At 47.0% G+C, this 17,847-nt stretch overlaps 1 non-coding gene and 1 pseudogene across 1 annotated transcript; both read left to right on the forward strand.

Moving 5' to 3' along the window:
• The first annotated feature begins 16,953 nt into the window (after positions 1–16,953).
• LOC125773418 (5.8S ribosomal RNA) lies at positions 16,954–17,111 on the forward strand. The gene has a single exon (XR_007420089.1). It is a non-coding gene; the product is annotated as a 5.8S ribosomal RNA (ribosomal RNA).
• A 709-nt stretch (positions 17,112–17,820) lies between these two features.
• LOC125773438 (large subunit ribosomal RNA) overlaps positions 17,821–17,847 on the forward strand; it is a 3,653-nt pseudogene continuing 3,626 nt past the window's right edge.

Raw genomic sequence — 17,847 nt, forward strand, 5'->3', positions numbered from 1 at the left:
GATATCACTAGTTTCGACACCTACGACCGCCCGCAAACGACGGGACTACAGGCTGGGAGCTTCAAGTTGTAGAGATGCGTTCGCATCGATCCTCTCAGGCGACCCATGCTTGGTGGTTAGTGCTTGCGCGTGCGCGCCCCGTGTGTGCTGGAATTGGCCAACCAGTGCACATTGGTGGTGCGTACCGTGACTTGCACCATGTGACGAGAGTGTTGAAGAACACTGTGTGGTGACTCTATGCCTATGTGATGGGGTGCTTGTAACACACGACCGAACCGACGGCTCGTTGGATGGTCACGACAGTGTGGTGCAGGTGCGCCCATGTGTAACGAATACATTGAGTGCCGTTGGAGGTTAGCGGTTGGTTGGTTGCATGCTACAACTTCGCGTTGTACATGGGCTGGCCGCTGCGCTTCCTTCGGGTTGCCACTTGATGTTGATAGGGTTGATGTATTGTGTTCGTTGACTTTTGGTTCATTCCAAAAGTCTTCGGACTTAGATAATTTTACAAGTGTCGGCGCTCTCGGACCGAAAATAAGAAGACAACTAAGAAGAAAAAGAGAAAGAAGCTAATAGTGGAAAGTATTCTTCTTCAAAGAAGGAACAAAAATTTTACAAGTGTTGAAAAATTTCCTAAGTCCAAAAAATTTTCTAAGTCCAGAAAATTTTCTAAGTCCCACAAAATGGAACATGATGAAGAAGATACAGAAGTTGAAAATTTTTCTAAGTCCAAAAAATTTTCTAAGTCCAGAAAATTTTCTAAGTCCAAAGTGTTGGAACAATTTCCAAAGGCCCATAGGTTGCACTGAATTTTCCTAAGTTGGCCACAAGTACCCATGAGGTATCGAGAAGGTTCACCCGAAGGACATAATATGTCCCAAAGTACCGATAGAGTACCCACAAATAGCACCGAATGGGCCTAAGTTGGCCAAAAGTACCGATAGAGCACCCACAAGTAGCACCCAATTGGCCTAAGTTGGCCAAAAGTACCGATAGAGTACCCACAAATAGCACCCAGTTGGCCTAAGTTGGCCAAAAGTACCGATAGAGTACCCACAAGATGCACTGAGTTGGCCTAAGTTGGCCAAAAGTACCGATAGAGTACCCACAAATAGCACCCAGTTGGCCTAAGTTGGCCAAAAGTACCGATAGAGCACCCACAAGTAGCACCCAATTGGCCTAAGTTGGCCAAAAGTACCGATAGAGTACCCATAAGCAGCACCCAATTGGCCTAAGTTGGCCAAAAGTACCGATAGAGTACCCACAAATAGCACCCAATGGGCCTAACATGGCCAAAAGTACCGATAGAGTACCCACAAGAAGCACTGAGTTGGCCTAAGTTGGCCAAAAGTACCGATAGAGTACCCACAAGTAGCACTGAGTTGGCCTAAGATGGCCAAAAGTACCGATAGAGTACCCACAAATAGCACCGAATGGGCCTAAGTTGGCCAAAAGTACCGATAGAGCACCCACAAGTAGCACTGAGTTGGCCTAAGTTGGCCAAAAGTACCGATAGAGTACCCATAAGCAGCACCCAATTGGCCTAAGTTGGCCAAAAGTACCGATAGAGTACCCACAAATAGCACCGAGTGGGCCTAACATGGCCAAAAGTACCGATAGAGCACCCACATATAGCACCGAATGGGCCTAACATGGCCAAAAGTACCGATAGAGCACCCACATATAGCACCCCATTGGCCTAAGTTGGCCAAAAGTACCGATAGAGTATCCACAAAGAGCACCCAATTGGCCTAAGTTGGCCAAAAGTACCGCCAAGTAGCACCATAGAGGCCCGAGTAGAGCGAAATGTGGGCCAAATTGAACATTTGAAAATTTTTACAAGTCCAAAAAATTTTCTAAGTCCAGAAAATTTTCTAAGTCCAAAGAGTTGGACAAATTTCCTTAGGCCCAAAGGTTGCACTGAATGTTCCTAAGTTTGCCATCAGTACCCATGAAGTATCGCGAAGGTTCACCCGAAAGACACAATACGCCCTATAGTACCCACAGAGTACCCACAAGTTGCACCCAATTGGCCTAAGTTGGCCAGAAGTACCGACAAGTACCACCAAAGAAGCCCGAGTAGAGCGAAATGTGGGCCAAAGTACCGAGTAGTTGCCACAAATGCCCAAATGGATACCAAAATGTGGTACCAAGTACCTAACTGTTGCAACAAATGCTAGCTTTCTGACCAAAAGCTGTGGGTCAATTTCGTAGAAGAACCGCCTAGGCGAAAAGGCAAAAATCGCCGAAGCTGGCCCGCTCGCAGAGCTCGCGGGCCAGGAGATACTCATAGGGCGATTTACTAGAGTGGGGAACTTGAGAATTTTTGTGTCCGAGACTTTGGGCAACTTCGCGGCCGCCCCCTTAAAGTAAAAGATTTTCTCTGGGTGCCTAAAATTCGCAATTCCCGCAAAGTCGGGAAGACGTTAAAGTTTTTGCCCAAAAAATGGCCATCGATTTAAGGTGATTTTCCAATAAGAAAATGCTTCCTATTTTGAATTTTTTCGAATATTTCCTAAACTAAGCGTCGGAGCACATGGCCGTGGAGGAACTTTTGGTAGCTTTTGGCAAGGGCTATCGGATGAAATAATAAGAAAGGCCATCAGAGCGATATTGGATTAATGCGGGCTCATAAACGCACCTGAGAAGTGAAAATTGGTACCTTGCACGCAGGATGCAAGAAATGCTTGAGTGTTAACCATCATCGGTACCAAGTACCTAGGTTATATCGAGTGCGTAGATGGAAGTCGGTACCAAAGGGAAACCTTCCTAGGCTAGGTGCACGCAAGTGAGTATGGATCGATCAGTAGAAAGATGGGAAGCCATAGGAAACCTTCCTAGGCTAGGTGCACGCAAGTGAGTATGGATCGATCAGTAGAAAGATGGGAAGCCATAGGAAACCTTCCTAGGCTAGGTGCACGCAAGTGAGTATGGATCGATCAGTAGAAAGATGGGAAGCCATAGGAAACCTTCCTAGGCTAGGTGCACGCAAGTGAGTATGGATCGATCAGTAGAAAGATGGGAAGCCATAGGAAACCTTCCTAGGCTAGGTGCACGCAAGTGAGTATGGATCGATCAGTAGAAAGATGGGAAGCCATAGGAAACCTTCCTAGGCTAGGTGCACGCAAGTGAGTATGGATCGATCAGTAGAAAGATGGGAAGCCATAGGAAACCTTCCTAGGCTAGGTGCACGCAAGTGAGTATGGATCGATCAGTAGAAAGATGGGAAGCCATAGGAAACCTTCCTAGGCTAGGTGCACGCAAGTGAGTATGGATCGATCAGTAGAAAGATGGGAAGCCATAGGAAACCTTCCTAGGCTAGGTGCACGCAAGTGAGTATGGATCGATCAGTAGAAAGATGGGAAGCCGAAGGGAAACCTTCCTAGGCTAGGTGCACGCAAGTGAGTATGGATCGATCAGTAGAAAGATGGGAAGCCGAAGGGAAACCTTCCTAGGCTAGGTGCACGCAAGTGAGTATGGATCGATCAGTAGAAAGATGGGAAGCCATAGGAAACCTTCCTAGGCTAGGTGCACGCAAGTGAGTATGGATCGATCAGTAGAAAGATGGGAAGCCATAGGAAACCTTCCTAGGCTAGGTGCACGCAAGTGAGTATGGATCGATCAGTAGAAAGATGGGAAGCCATAGGAAACCTTCCTAGGCTAGGTGCACGCAAGTGAGTATGGATCGATCAGTAGAAAGATGGGAAGCCATAGGAAACCTTCCTAGGCTAGGTGCACGCAAGTGAGTATGGATCGATCAGTAGAAAGATGGGAAGCCCAAGGAAACCTTCCTAGGCTAGGTGCACGCAAGTGAGTATGGATCGATCAGTAGAAAGATGGGAAGCCATAGGAAACCTTCCTAGGCTAGGTGCACGCAAGTGAGTATGGATCGATCAGTAGAAAGTGGGAAGCCCAGTACCAAATGCCCTAGTGAAGACCGTAAACGAATATCATGAACCGAGAAGGAGCACCAAATGCCCTAGTGAAGACCGTAAACGAATATCATGAACCGATAAGGAGCACCAAATGCCCTAGTGAAGACCGTAAACGAATATCATGAACCGATAAGGAGCACCAAATGCCCTAGTGAAGACCGTAAACGAATATCATGAACCGATAAGGAGCACCAAATGCCCTAGTGAAGACCGTAAACGAATATCATGAACCGAGAAGTAGCAACGAATGCCTGAAAATGTACCAAGTCCTCGGTATAGAGTAACGAGAGTTAACCGCCGTGATGTATGCAATGTGGGCAGCCATTGCATGGGTTCTGGACTTGGTTCGCGAATAACTTTTTTGCTAGACATCGGACAAAGTTGACGTGGAAGAACGAAATGTAGCATTTGATGCCACCTATCCAAAACTTTTTCAAGATTGAAGATCCGATCGATACAGCCTGAGTTATAGGCAAAAGTTGGTGCAAAATTGAGCATTTTTAATGGTGAAAAATCGGTAATCCTCGAATAGCTCCTGTTGGAAGCATCGGACCACATGGTCGTGGAGGAACATATTGTAGCGTGCGGTGTCAAGTATCGACACCCAAAACCGCATGTCCGATGGACGGAAAATGACCAAGTTATAGTGAAAACTTGGTTGCACCAAATTCCCGAAGAAGTGCAACGAGAAGGTGAATGCGATGGTTGTTCGTCGAATAGCTCCGGCCACAGACATGGTAGCGATTAGTGGTGCATGGAAGAAATCTAGCCACAAGTGCCATCTACCCATGGCCAGAAGAAAGTGTGGCCATATCTTGGATACCGGCGGAGCTATGGGGCAAATATGGGCCAAAAATGGTGCAAGTTGGACCAAAAATCCGACCAAGTGCGCGAGGCGCTTTCGTGAATAGCTCCGGCCACAGACATGGTAGCGATTAGTGGTGCATGGAAGAAATCTAGCCACAAGTGCCATCTACCCATGGCCAGAAGAAAGTGTGGCCATATCTTGGATACCGGCGGAGCTATGGGGCAAATACGGGCCAAAAATGGTGCAAGTTGGACCAAAAATCCGAAAAAGTACCTAGGTAAATGCGATGGTTGTTCGTCGAATAGCTCCGGCCACAGACATGGTAGCGATTAGTGGTGCATGGAAGAAATCTAGCCACAAGTGCCATCTACACATGGCCAGAAGAAAGTGTTGCGATATCTTGGATACCGGCGGAGCTATGGGGCAAATATGGGCCAAAAATGGTGCAAGTTGGACCAAAAATCCGAAAAAGTACCTAGGTAAATGCGATGGTTGTTCGTCGAATAGCTCCGGCCACAGACATGGTAGCGATTAGTGGTGCATGGAAGAAATCTAGCCACAAGTGCCATCTAGCCATGGCCAGAAGAAAGTGTGGCCATATCTTGGATACCGGCGGAGCTATGGGGCAAATATGGGCCAAAAATGGTGAAGTTGGACCAAAAATCCGACCAAGTGCGCTAGGCGCTTTCGTGAATAGCTCCGGCCACAGACATGGTAGCGATTAGTGGTGCATGGAAGAAATCTAGCCACAAGTGCCATCTACCCATGGCCAGAAGAAAGTGTGGCGCTATCTTGGATACCGGCGGAGCTATGGGACAAATATGGGCCAAAAATGGTGCCAGGTGGACCAAAAATCCGACCAAGTGCGCAAGGCGCTTTCGTGAATAGCTCCGGCCACAGACATGGTAGCGATTAGTGGTGCATGGAAGAAATCTAGCCACAAGTGCCATCTACCCATGGCCAGAAGAAAGTGTGGCCATATCTTGGATACCGGCGAAGCTATGGGGCAAATATGGGCCAAAAATGGTGCTAGTTGGACCAAAAATCCGACCAAGTGCGCGAGGCGCTTTCTTGAATAGCTCCGGCCACAGACATGGTAGCGATTAGTGGTGCATGGAAGAAATCTAGCCACAAGTGCCATCTACCCATGGCCAGAAGAAAGTGTGGCCATATCTTGGATACCGGCGGAGCTATGGGGCAAATATGGGCCAAAAATGGTACAAGTTGGACCAAAAATCCGAAAAAGTACCTAGGTAAATGCGATGGTTGTTCGTCGAATAGCTCCGGCCACAGACATGGTAGCGATTAGTGGTGCATGGAAGAAATCTAGCCACAAGTGCCATCTACCCATGGCCAGAAGAAAGTGTGGCCATATCTTGGATACCGGCGGAGCTATGGGGCAAATATGGGCCAAAAATGGTGCAAGTTGGACCAAAAATCCGACCAAGTGCGCGAGGCGCTTTCGTGAATAGCTCCGGCCACAGACATGGTAGCGATTAGTGGTGCATGGAAGAAATCTAGCCACAAGTGCCATCTACCCATGGCCAGAAGAAAGTGTGGCGATATCTTGGATACCGGCGGAGCTATGGTGCAAATACGGGCCAAAAATGGGTAAACTTGTACGGTCCAAAGCCAAGGGTAAATTTTTTTATTCCTCTAATAACTTCTAGCACAGACATTGAATCGGTTGGTGATGTATGGATGAAATGCAGCAAACAGTTGGAACTACCCATAAAATCTTAAAGATTGACGATCCAATGTATAGAACCGGAGTAATGTGCGATACTTGGTGTAAAATCGAGTGAAAAATTAACTATAAACTGTTTTTGGCCCATAACTCGAATACTAGACATCGGAAGGGGGGGTCGTAGAACGATTTTTTGTTGCCCTATCGATTCCCTATCGAACGAGCAAAAGTTGTTTTTTTGACCAAAAAGGACCCCTACTCTAGTAAAATTGGCCTGATTTTACTAGTCCCCGGTACCCGTACAGGCAAAATGAGCAAAATGCTCAAGTATGAATGGTTTTTGGCCCATAACTCGAATACTAGACGTCGCAGGGGGGTGTCTTAGAACAATTTTTGGTAGCCCTTGAAATTATCTATCGAATGACATATACATGATTTTTTGGCAAAAAAGTTCCCTAGACTAGTAAAAATCGCATCATTTTACTAGAGTCGGGTACCCTGGACGAAAAACCGCTATAATTGCGGTTTTTGGCTAATAACTCGAATACTAGACGTCGCAGGGGGGTGTCGTGGAACAATTTTTGGTAGCCCTTGAAATTATCTATCGAATGACATATACTTGATTTTTGGCCAAAAAGTTCCCTAGACTAGTAAAAATCGCATCATTTTACTAGAGTCGGGTACCCTGGACGAAAAACCGCTATAATTGCGGTTTTTGGCTAATAACTCGAATACTAGACGTCGCAGGGGGGTGTCGTGGAACAATTTTTGGTAGCCCTTGAAATTATCTATCGAATGACATATACTTGATTTTTGGCCAAAAAGTTCCCTAGACTAGTAAAAATCGCATCATTTTACTAGAGTCGGGTACCCTGGACGAAAAACCGCTTAAGTTGCGGTTTTTGGCTAATAACTCGAATACTAGACGTCGCAGGGGGGTGCCGTAGAACAATTTTTGGTAGCCCTTGAAATTATCTATCGAATGACATATACTTGATTTTTTGACCAAAAAGTTCCTAGACTAGTAAAAATCGCATCATTTTACTAGAGTCGGGTACCCTGTACGAAAAACCGCTATAGTTGCGGTTTTTGGCCAATAACTCGAATACTAGACGTCGGAGGGGGGTGCCGTAGAACAATTTTTTGTAGCCCTTGAAATTACCTTTCGAATGATATATAGTGGTTTTTTGGTCAAAAAGTGACCCCGAGACTAGTAACGCTCCATACACAAAACCGCCTAAAAAGATTTGGTTTTGCAAAATTTTGAAAAGTGCGTCAAAAAAATTTTTTCAAAAAGTACCAAATCGTGATCAGAACTCACTATAGACCATAAAAAGTGAAATCCGATGATCATTTGCAACACTTGGTCAATCGAGAAAAATTTCACTTTTTTACTAGAGTCGGGTACCCTGAACGAAAAATCGCTCAAGTAATGGTTTTTGGCCAATAACTCGAATACTAGACGTCGGAAGGGGGTGTCGTAGAACAATTTTTTGTAGCCCTTGAAATTACCTTTCGAATGATATATAGTGGTTTTTTGGTCAAAAAGTGACCCCTAGTCTAGTAACGCTCCATACAAAAAACCGCCTAAAAAGTTTTGGTTTTGCAAAATTATGAAAAGTTCAAAAGAATTTTTTTTTCAAAAACTACTAAAACGTGATAAGAACTTACTATAGACCATGAAAAGTGATATCCGATGATAATTTGCAAAAGTTGGTAACTAGTAAAAAATTTCACTTTTTTACTAGAGTCGGTGCAACGAGAAAAAAAAAGTCCGTGATGGAGAAAAATGGCACGTTTTCCACGCCTGTACGCTTTCGTTTACTATATAGGGGGTAGGTGAGCCAGAAGCATGATTTTGACTGAGTATGTATCTTTATGAATTGGACCCTTCTAAATCGATTGAGACTACCCCCAGGACGATCGGACGACTGCTTCTGGCTCAAAATGTGGTTTTTAGATTTTGATCGTCAATTATGCGAGAAAAAATCGATTAGAAGTAAAGATACGAAATGCTTGGTCTAAGTTGGGAAACGACTTCGGATATTTGTTGGACGTTGTCGTAGAAGGTCCGAGGACCAAGGAAAAGTGATTTCCAAGTGGATTTATGCACTATTAGTCGATGGTAAGATGTGAAATTAGTAGAACTTACCATACAGTTTGCGAAGTTGAAGCAATCGGTTGGTGAATATGGTACTGTCTGTCCAATTTGGTGGTTCGGAATGAGTGAAACGATGTTGATGATGGATAGACGTTCCGATTGCCCCCGATCGGGGAACATATAGTGGTCTTTAAGGTCCAAGTACCTATGTTTTGGTAAGCAGAACTGAGAGTTAAAGGATGAAAGTCGGCCATTCCTAATATCATCCTATCGGTGGTTCGCGAGTTGTTTGAGGACCGGAGCAGCTCGCGATGAAACGGTCCTAGGGTATTGGTTATCCATCCAAGGAAGAGTAAATGCGATCCTAGATGTGTGTCGTTGGCCGTTCTACCGGTATCGCCTATCGATGAGATATCGACGGGCATGCCATACTCGAAAGTTGAATTCTAGGATCGATGGTCAAACAGACCTATGAGCGATAAACCAAACTGAACACGTATTGATGTCGGCTTTTCCTATCATTTGATGCCGCAGGTTGTTTAGGGACCGGAGCAACTTGCGGCCGAGACGGTCCCCGGGGGGTTCTTTCTCCAAGGAGTGGAAACTATTAAGCAAGAGTTGTAGCAAGATACGATCCTCTGATGTGTCGTTGGCCGTTCATGCGGTATCGCCTGTCGATGAGATATCGATGGGCATGCCTTACTCTACCGACCTTCTAATTGAGAGTATTAATCAGGGATCGATGGTCAAACAAGACCAATGAGCGATAAACCAAACTGAACACGTATTGATGTCGGCTTTTCCTATCATTTGATGCCGCAGGTTGTTTAGGGACCGGAGCAGCTTGCGGCCGAGACGGTCCCCGGGGGTTTCTTTCTCCAAGGAGAAGAAACGATTAAGCAAAAGTTGTAGCAAGATACGATCCTCTGATGTGTCGTTGGCCGTTCAAGCGGTATCGCCTGTCGATGAGATATCGATGGGCATGCCTTACTCTCCCGACTGGATTACTGAGAGTTTAATCAGGGATCGATGGTCAAACAGACCAATGAGCGATAAACCAAACTGAACACATATTGATGTCGGCATTTCCTATCATTTGTCGCAGGTTGTTTAGGGACCGGAGCAGCTTGCGACCGAGACGGTCCCCGGGGGTTTCTTTCTCTAAGGAGTGGAAACGATTAAGCAAAAGTCGTAGCAATAATCGATCACCTGATGTGTCGTTGGCCGTTCTTGCGGTATCGCCTGTCGATGAGATATCGATGGGCATGCCTTACTCTCCTGACTGTTTAATTGAGAGTTATAATCAGGGATCGATGGTCAAAAAGACCTATGAGCGATAAACCAAACTGAACACGTATTGATGTCGGCATTTCCTATCATTTGTCGCAGGTTGTTTGGGGACCGGAGCAGCTTGCGACCGAGACGGTCCCTTCCCGAAAGATGGTGAACCGAGTCGTCTGGCGTAAAAACCGGACGACTCGAAAGGGCTTGACCCTTTCAAGTGAGCGATAATCACATTCTACGCTCAGTTCGACAGCTACAAGGCAATCACTCGCTATGTTCAGAGCTAATACATGCAACATGCCGGCATTGTTTCCACCGACGCATGGATTCAAGACTGGTGCACTTATTAGTTAAACCGTTCGCCTCCGGGTGTTTCGAGTTCAAGTCTGGATGAGGATTGATCTTGCTGGTAATAGCTTGAGCCCTTAAGGGGTCGAAGCGTACATCTTGAGACCATGTACAACATATTACCAAATCGGCACCATGGGTTCGGGTGCAAGTGATGTAACCGTGAAAGATGTTGAGCAGCCCAACATCGGTTTACACACGCATAATAGGAAGGCAGCGCTGTCGACTGGTCAGTCGTGTAAGAAGTGTGCATTATCGATCACAAATATATTGGTGATCTGTAGGTTGCGCATACACCATGCCCGGTGTAAAGTGCCGTGGTCCCCCCCGGGGGGCTGCATCAAACCGTTCGCCACGCGAACTACCCAATGGAACGAACTCGATGCATTTAATAAGAAGAAGAGATGATAATGAAACACGGTCGATTTAAGAGTTGAAAACGTTGAAATGCCTATAAGCAAGTCTTAAGTTGGTGGTGACCGTTACGCCCCAACAAATTGGTGCCTTACCCTACACCAAAGAGCCATTCAACATGGTTCAAGTGAGCGATAATCACGCTCTACGCTCAGTTCGACAGCTGCAAGGCAATCACTCGCTAAGTTCAGAGCTAATACATGCAACACGCCGGCATTGTTTCCACCGACGCATGGATTCAAGACTGGTGCACTTATTAGTTAAACCGTTCGCCTGCGGGTGTTTCGAGTTCAAGTCTGGATGAGGATTGTTCTTGCTGGTAATAGCTTGAGCCCCTGAATAAGGGGCCGAAGCGTACATCTTGAGTAAATGTACAACATATTACCAAATCGGCACCGTGGGTTCTGGTGCAAGTGATGTAACCGTGAAAGATGTTGGGCTGCTCAACATCGGTTTACACACGCATAATAGGAAGGCAGCGCTGTCGACTGGTCAGTCGTGTAAGAAGTGTGCATTATCGATCTCCAATATATGAGCTCAGTATGACAGCCCAATTGGTAATCCTCGGGACCTCCAGAAAGGAAGCTGGATGAGGATTACCAAATCGAAAGTTGATAAGTGTAGTGGTACCACTTAGTCAACTTGTATCCCGAAAGATGGTGAACCGAGTCGTCTGGCGTAAAAACCGGACGACTCGAAAGGGCTTGACCCTTTCAAGTGAGCGATAATCACATTCTACGCTCAGTTCGACAGCTACAAGGCAATCACTCGCTATGTTCAGAGCTAATACATGCAACATGCCGGCATTGTTTCCACCGACGCATGGATTCAAGACTGGTGCACTTATTAGTTAAACCGTTCGCCTCCGGGTGTTTCGAGTTCAAGTCTGGATGAGGATTGTTCTTGCTGGTAATAGCTTGAGCCCCTGAATAAGGGGTCGAAGCGTACATCTTGAGACCATGTACAACATATTACCAAATCGGCACCATGGGTTCGGGTGCAAGTGATGTAACCGTGAAAGATGTTGAGCAGCCCAACATCGGTTTACACACGCATAATAGGAAGGCAGCGCTGTCGACTGGTCAGTCGTGTAAGAAGTGTGCATTATCGATCACAAATATATTGGTGATCTGTAGGTTGCGCATACACCATGCCCGGTGTAAAGTGCCGTGGTCCCCCCCGGGGGGCTGCATCAAACCGTTCGCCACGCGAACTACCCAATGGAACGAACTCTATGCATTTAATAAGAAGAAGAGATGATAATGAAACACGGTCGATTTAAGAGTTGAAAACGTTGAAATGCCTATAAGCAAGTCTTAAGTTGGTGGTTTCGTTGTGCCCCAACAAATTGGTGCCTTACCCTACACCAAAGAGCCATTCAACATGGTTCAAGTGAGCGATAATCACGCTCTACGCTCAGTATGACAGCTGCAAGGCAATCACTCGCTAAGTTCAGAGCTAATACATGCAACACGCCGGCATTGTTTCCACCGACGCATGGATTCAAGACTGGTGCACTTATTAGTTAAACCGTTCGCCTCCGGGTGTTTCGAGTTCAAGTCTGGATGAGGATTGTTCTTGCTGGTAATAGCTTGAGCCCCTGAATAAGGGGCCGAAGCGTACATCTTGAGAGTAAATGTACAACATATTACCAAATCGGCACCATGGGTTCTGGTGCAAGTGATGTAACCATGAAAGATGTTGAGCAGCCCAACATCGGTTTACACACGCATAAGGGGTTTATTGTTATCTGTAGGTTGCGCATACACCATACCCGGTGTAAAGTGCCGTGGTCCCCCAGGGGGCTGCATCAAAACGTTCGCCATGCGAACTACCCAATGGAACGAACTCGATGTATTGAAAGAGATGAACAATTAATAGCGAGAATAGGGGCCCGGAAGCAATTCCGCGGCCCTACGGTCGATTCAAGAGTTGAAACGTTGTACAATCGTGGATAGCACCTAGTGCTAATATGGTGAGAGATAATGTGTGAGGAAATTTAGTTTCCTAAAGTTTAGTTAGTGGTTTCCGTTGTGCCCTAACAAACTTAAAGTTGGTGGTGACCGTTACACCCCAACAAATTGGTGCCTTACCCAACACCAAAGAGCCATTCCATATGGTTCTAGAGAGAGAGAGTTGTGTGGAAATTTATTTCCCACTAAGCGAGTGTGTGTCTGTAGTGGAACGAATTCTGGTTGATCCTACCAGTAATATACGCTTGTCTCAAAGGTTAAGCCATGCATGTCTAAGTACAAACATAAATGAATGTGAAACCGCATAAGGCTCAGTATAACAGCTATAATTCACAAGATCATCCTACCACTAGTTACTTGGATAACTGTGGAAAATCCAGAGCTAATACATGCAACATGCCGGGACTGTTGCCCTCGCGGGTAGCTGAACTGGTGCACTTATTAGTTAAACCAATCGCCTCCGGGCGGCTTGAGTTGAAGTCTGGATAAGGACGCAGATCGTATGGTCGCTTGTCGACTGACGACAGATCTTTCAAATGTCTGCCCTATCAACTATTGATGGTAGTGTAGAGGACTACCATGGTTGCGACGGGTAACGGGGAATCAGGGTTCGATTCCGGAGAGGGAGCCTGAGAAATGGCTACCACATCCAAGGAAGGCAGCAGGCGCGTAAATTACCCAATCCCAGTACGGGGAGGTAGTGACGAGAAATAACAATATGGACCTCTCTAACGATGGTCCATAATTGGAATGAGTTGAGTATAAATCCTTCAACAAGGATCAAGTGGAGGGCAAGTCTGGTGCCAGCAGCCGCGGTAATTCCAGCTCCACTAGCGTATATTAAAGTTGTTGCGGTTAAAACGTTCGAAGTTGATTGCCCGTCCAGACACGTGACCGCCACGGGCGCCCGGTTACACGCCGGGGCCGTTCGTGCGCGCGCTCACGGCTGCGACTCACAATGGTGTACTTGGGCGTTACTCTGTGAACGAGTACCGTGCTACCGGTTAACTCCGGCACGGGCTCCTCATGGTGCTCAAGATACTCACATTTACCTTGAACAAATTAGAGTGCTCAAAGCAGGCTAAGACAAAGCGTCCGGCCCCCCCGTGGGGTTGGCGTTGGCCGAGAATAATCTTGCATGGAATAATGGAATATGACCTCGGTTTATACGATTTCGTTGGTTTGTCAGAAACCTAGAGGTAATGATTAACAGAAGTAGTTGGGGGCATTGGTATTACGGCGCGAGAGGTGAAATTCGTAGACCGTCGTAGGACCAACTGAAGCGAAAGCGTTTGCCATGGATGCTTTCTTTAATCAAGAACGAAAGTTAGAGGATCGAAGGCGATTAGATACCGCCCTAGTTCTAACCGTAAACGATGCCAATTAGCAATTGGGAGACGCTACCCCTATTCGGTGCTCTCAGTCGCTTCCGGGAAACCAAAATCGGGTTCCGGGGGAAGTATGGTTGCAAAGTTGAAACTTAAAGGAATTGACGGAAGGGCACCACAAGAAGTGGAGCTTGCGGCTTAATTTGACTCAACACGGGAAAATTTACCAGGTCCAAACTTATCGAGGTAAGACAGATTGATAGCTCTTTCTCAAATTTAAGGGTAGTGGTGCATGGCCGTTCTTAGTTCGTGGAATGATTTGTCTGGTTAATTCCGATAACGAACGTGACTCAAACATGCTAACTAGAACGCTGTCAGCAGTGCGCCTCCGGGCGCACCTGACGTTACAGCCGGGCGGCGCCTTCACGGGCGGTCGTCGGCTACGTTTGCCCTGCTTAGCGGGACAACTTGTGTTTAGCAAGCTGAGAATGAGCGATAACAGGTCCGTGATGCCCTTAGATGTTCTGGGCTGCACGCGTGCTACAATGTGGGTCGCAGCGTGTTCTCGCCAATAGGCGCCCCCATTCCGAGAGGAACGGGAAATCACTAAAATGCCCATCTAGTCGGGATTGGGGACTGCAACGGTCCCCATGAACCTGGAATTTCTAGTAAGCACTAGTCATTAGCTAGTGCTGATTACGTCCCTGCCCTTTGTACACACCGCCCGTCGCTACTACCGATGGATTATTTAGTGAGGTTTCTGGAGGCTTACCTTCCGCGGTTCCTTCGTGAGCTGCAGCTGGCATGGCTGAAGTTGACCGAACTTGATGATTTAGAGGAAGTAAAAGTCGTAACAAGGTTTCCGTAGGTGAACCTGCGGAAGGATCATTACTGATGATCGTCCGCGAGTGACCAACCATGGGCTGCCTTCGGTGTAGCTCGGTCGCTCGCTTGCTATGTGTCAGAATTTGTTGAAAGCCAACTCGTTCGTTGTACACTTTGATGGGTGACCATCACTGTGTCTCCGTGCCGAGCTAGATCTCCCCTAGCCGTAAGGCACTTGAACGCCCCTTCGACGACGAGTTGCATGTGTGTGGTATGTGTCAGAATCTGGTGAAGCTTTCTGCATGTGATGTGCCTTGTGTGGATCCGTGGCCATTGCATTGTGTCTGGTGCTTAGATACCCAGACACTTAGAACGCTTGCGCGGAAAGCAAACTCGATCGTTGTACACTTTGATGGGTGACCATCACTGTGTCTCCGTGCCGTGCTAGATCCCCCCTAGCCGTAAGGCACTTTGAACGCCCCTTCGACGACGAGTTACAAGAGTGTGGTATGTGTCAGAATCTGGTGAAGCTTTCTGCATGTGATGTGCCTTGTGTGGATCCGTGGCCATTGCATTGTGTCTGGTGTGTAGGTACCCAGACACTTAGAACGCTTGCGCGGAAAGCAAACTCGATCGTTGTACACTTTGATGGGCAACCATCACTGTGTCTCCGTGCCGTGCTAGATCTCCCCTAGCCGTAAGGCACTTTGAACGCCCCTTCGACGACGAGTTACAAGAGTGTGGTATGTGTCATAATCTGGTGAAGCTTTCTGCATGTGATGTGCCTTGTGTGGATCCATGGCCATTGCATTGTGTCTGGTGTGTAGGTACCCAGACACTTAAGCAAACTCGATCGTTGTACACTTTGATGGGCGAGCATCACTGTGTCTCCGTGCCGTGTAAGAGCTCCCCTGGCCATCAGGCACTTGAAAGGTCCTTGGACGACGAGTTACAATAGTGGTGTGTTAGATACGTCAGATTACGGTGTCTACTACTGTGCAATACGTATCCGGCTACGGCACGGAACGAACGGGAACTGTGGTGCAGACAAACAAGAGTTAAGCCTATTAGTCATTAACTCTAAGGACGGGGCCATGGGGCGGTACGCAAAGGATACGGATGAGCGAGTATGCAGGCCCAATACTCAATAGCTCGATCCGATCCAAGCACATGAGTTGACTGCGGCGCCAGGTTAACCAATGTGCTAGATTCTATTTGGCCAGTAGAATCTTGTGTCTTATGCGATTTGATACCAAGACACCAGAACGAAAGTTAGTTGAAGAGTTATTAAACTCTTATGAAGTATGGTTGTGCAATCACAACTTATGACTTTAACCTATAAAGTGGATATGGACTTGCAATTATAACATGGAATCTCTACACACCCCATGAGCTCGATCCAATCCACGCACACGAGTTGCCTGAGTAGCGACAGGTATACCGATGTGCAATACGTATCCGGCCACGGCACGGAACGAACGGGAACTGTGGTGCAGACATACAAAGAGTTAAGCCTATTAGTCATTAACTCTAAGGACGGGGCCATGGGGCGGTACGCAAAGGATACGGATGAGCGAGTATGCAGGCCCAATACTCAATAGCTCGATCCGATCCAAGCACATGAGTTGACTGCGGCGCCAGGTTAACCAATGTGCTAGATTCTATTTGGCCAGTAGAATCTTGTGTCTTACGCGATTTGATACCAAGACACCAGAACGAAAGTTAGTTGAAGAGTGATTAAACTCTTATGAAGAATGGTTGTGCAATCACAACTTATGACTTTAACCTATAAAGTGGATATGGACTATCAATTATAACATGGGGCACACACCATGTTCTCGATCCAATCCACGCACACGAGTTGCCTGAGTAGCGACAGGTATACCGATGTGCAATACGTATCCGGCCATAGGCACGGAACGAACAGGAACTGTGGTGCAGACATACAAGGGCCATGGGGCGGTACGCAAAGGATACGGATGAGCGAGTATGCAGGCCCAATACTCAATAGCTCGATCCGATCCAAGCACATGAGTTGACTGCGGCGCCAGGTTAACCGATGTGCTAAGAGAGTTGTTCCTGGGCCTTCAAAGTGACTTCAAAACTATCTTAGCGAATGGTGGCCATGGGCGTAGACATGAGCCACAAGTCACAAGGCCTGGGACTATTGGGTAATAAAGACAACTTAGTCAGAAAGTTAGTCTTTGGACGTACCACCGGGATTGTGTTACATTGGGAACCTTACTATAAAACCCTAGGCAGGGGATCACTCGGCTCATGGATCGATGAAGACCGCAGCTAAATGCGCGTCACAATGTGAACTGCAGGACACATGAACACCGATAAGTTGAACGCATATTGCGCGTCGGACGATTAAACCCGGCCGATGCACACATTCTTGAGTGCCTATCAATTCCTTGATATACAACAAACCAAACTTCAGGGTGGAGCGTGCCACAATAGAACACTATGGCGAGCAGCCCGTCTAGTGTCGTGGGGGAAACACGCTTCCACACTGTGCATAATGGCGTGCTCGGGACCTTTGTTGGGACCGCAGGGCGCTGAAAGTAAAGGGGTGAACCGCATAAATCGCACGCACGTAAACGCGCACACACACAAATAGAGTGAGACGTATCGTAGGATACCGCTAAGAGTACGTTGTGAAACATGGGGAAATTCAATCGAAAACCTCTTTGATGTCCAAGAATTCGTTGACCGTATCCGTCGTAATACTGGATCAACGTGCTTGGGGGAAAACGTCAAAGGGTTTTATAATAGTGGTGCATGATTAACCCATCGATGCCCGAGGGGAACATGTTGTCCAATACAATAGTGGTGCAGTTGGCTCGACATGCTCGGGGGGAGACATCGTGGGTCCAAGTCGACCAAGTCGACCGGGAGTTGTTGTTGAGAGATCGAATCAAAACGATGCCGAGCGGAACTCGTTGTCCTTATTGGAGTGATATTCGGACAACGTGCTCGGGGGGGCCATCGTTGATTCAAAAATGACCGTAAATTGCCCAATCCGTGTGTGTGTGTGTGTGAAGTGTTGTTGCGTATATATCGGTTCGCTATGCCCCGGGTTCGAAACGAATGGAATGTGACTGATTTTGTTGTAGGCCTCAAGTGATGTGAGACAACCCC

Source organism: Anopheles funestus (genome assembly GCF_943734845.2).
Source record: "Anopheles funestus chromosome X unlocalized genomic scaffold, idAnoFuneDA-416_04 X_unloc_33, whole genome shotgun sequence".
Taxonomy (NCBI): Eukaryota; Metazoa; Arthropoda; class Insecta; order Diptera; family Culicidae; genus Anopheles; species Anopheles funestus.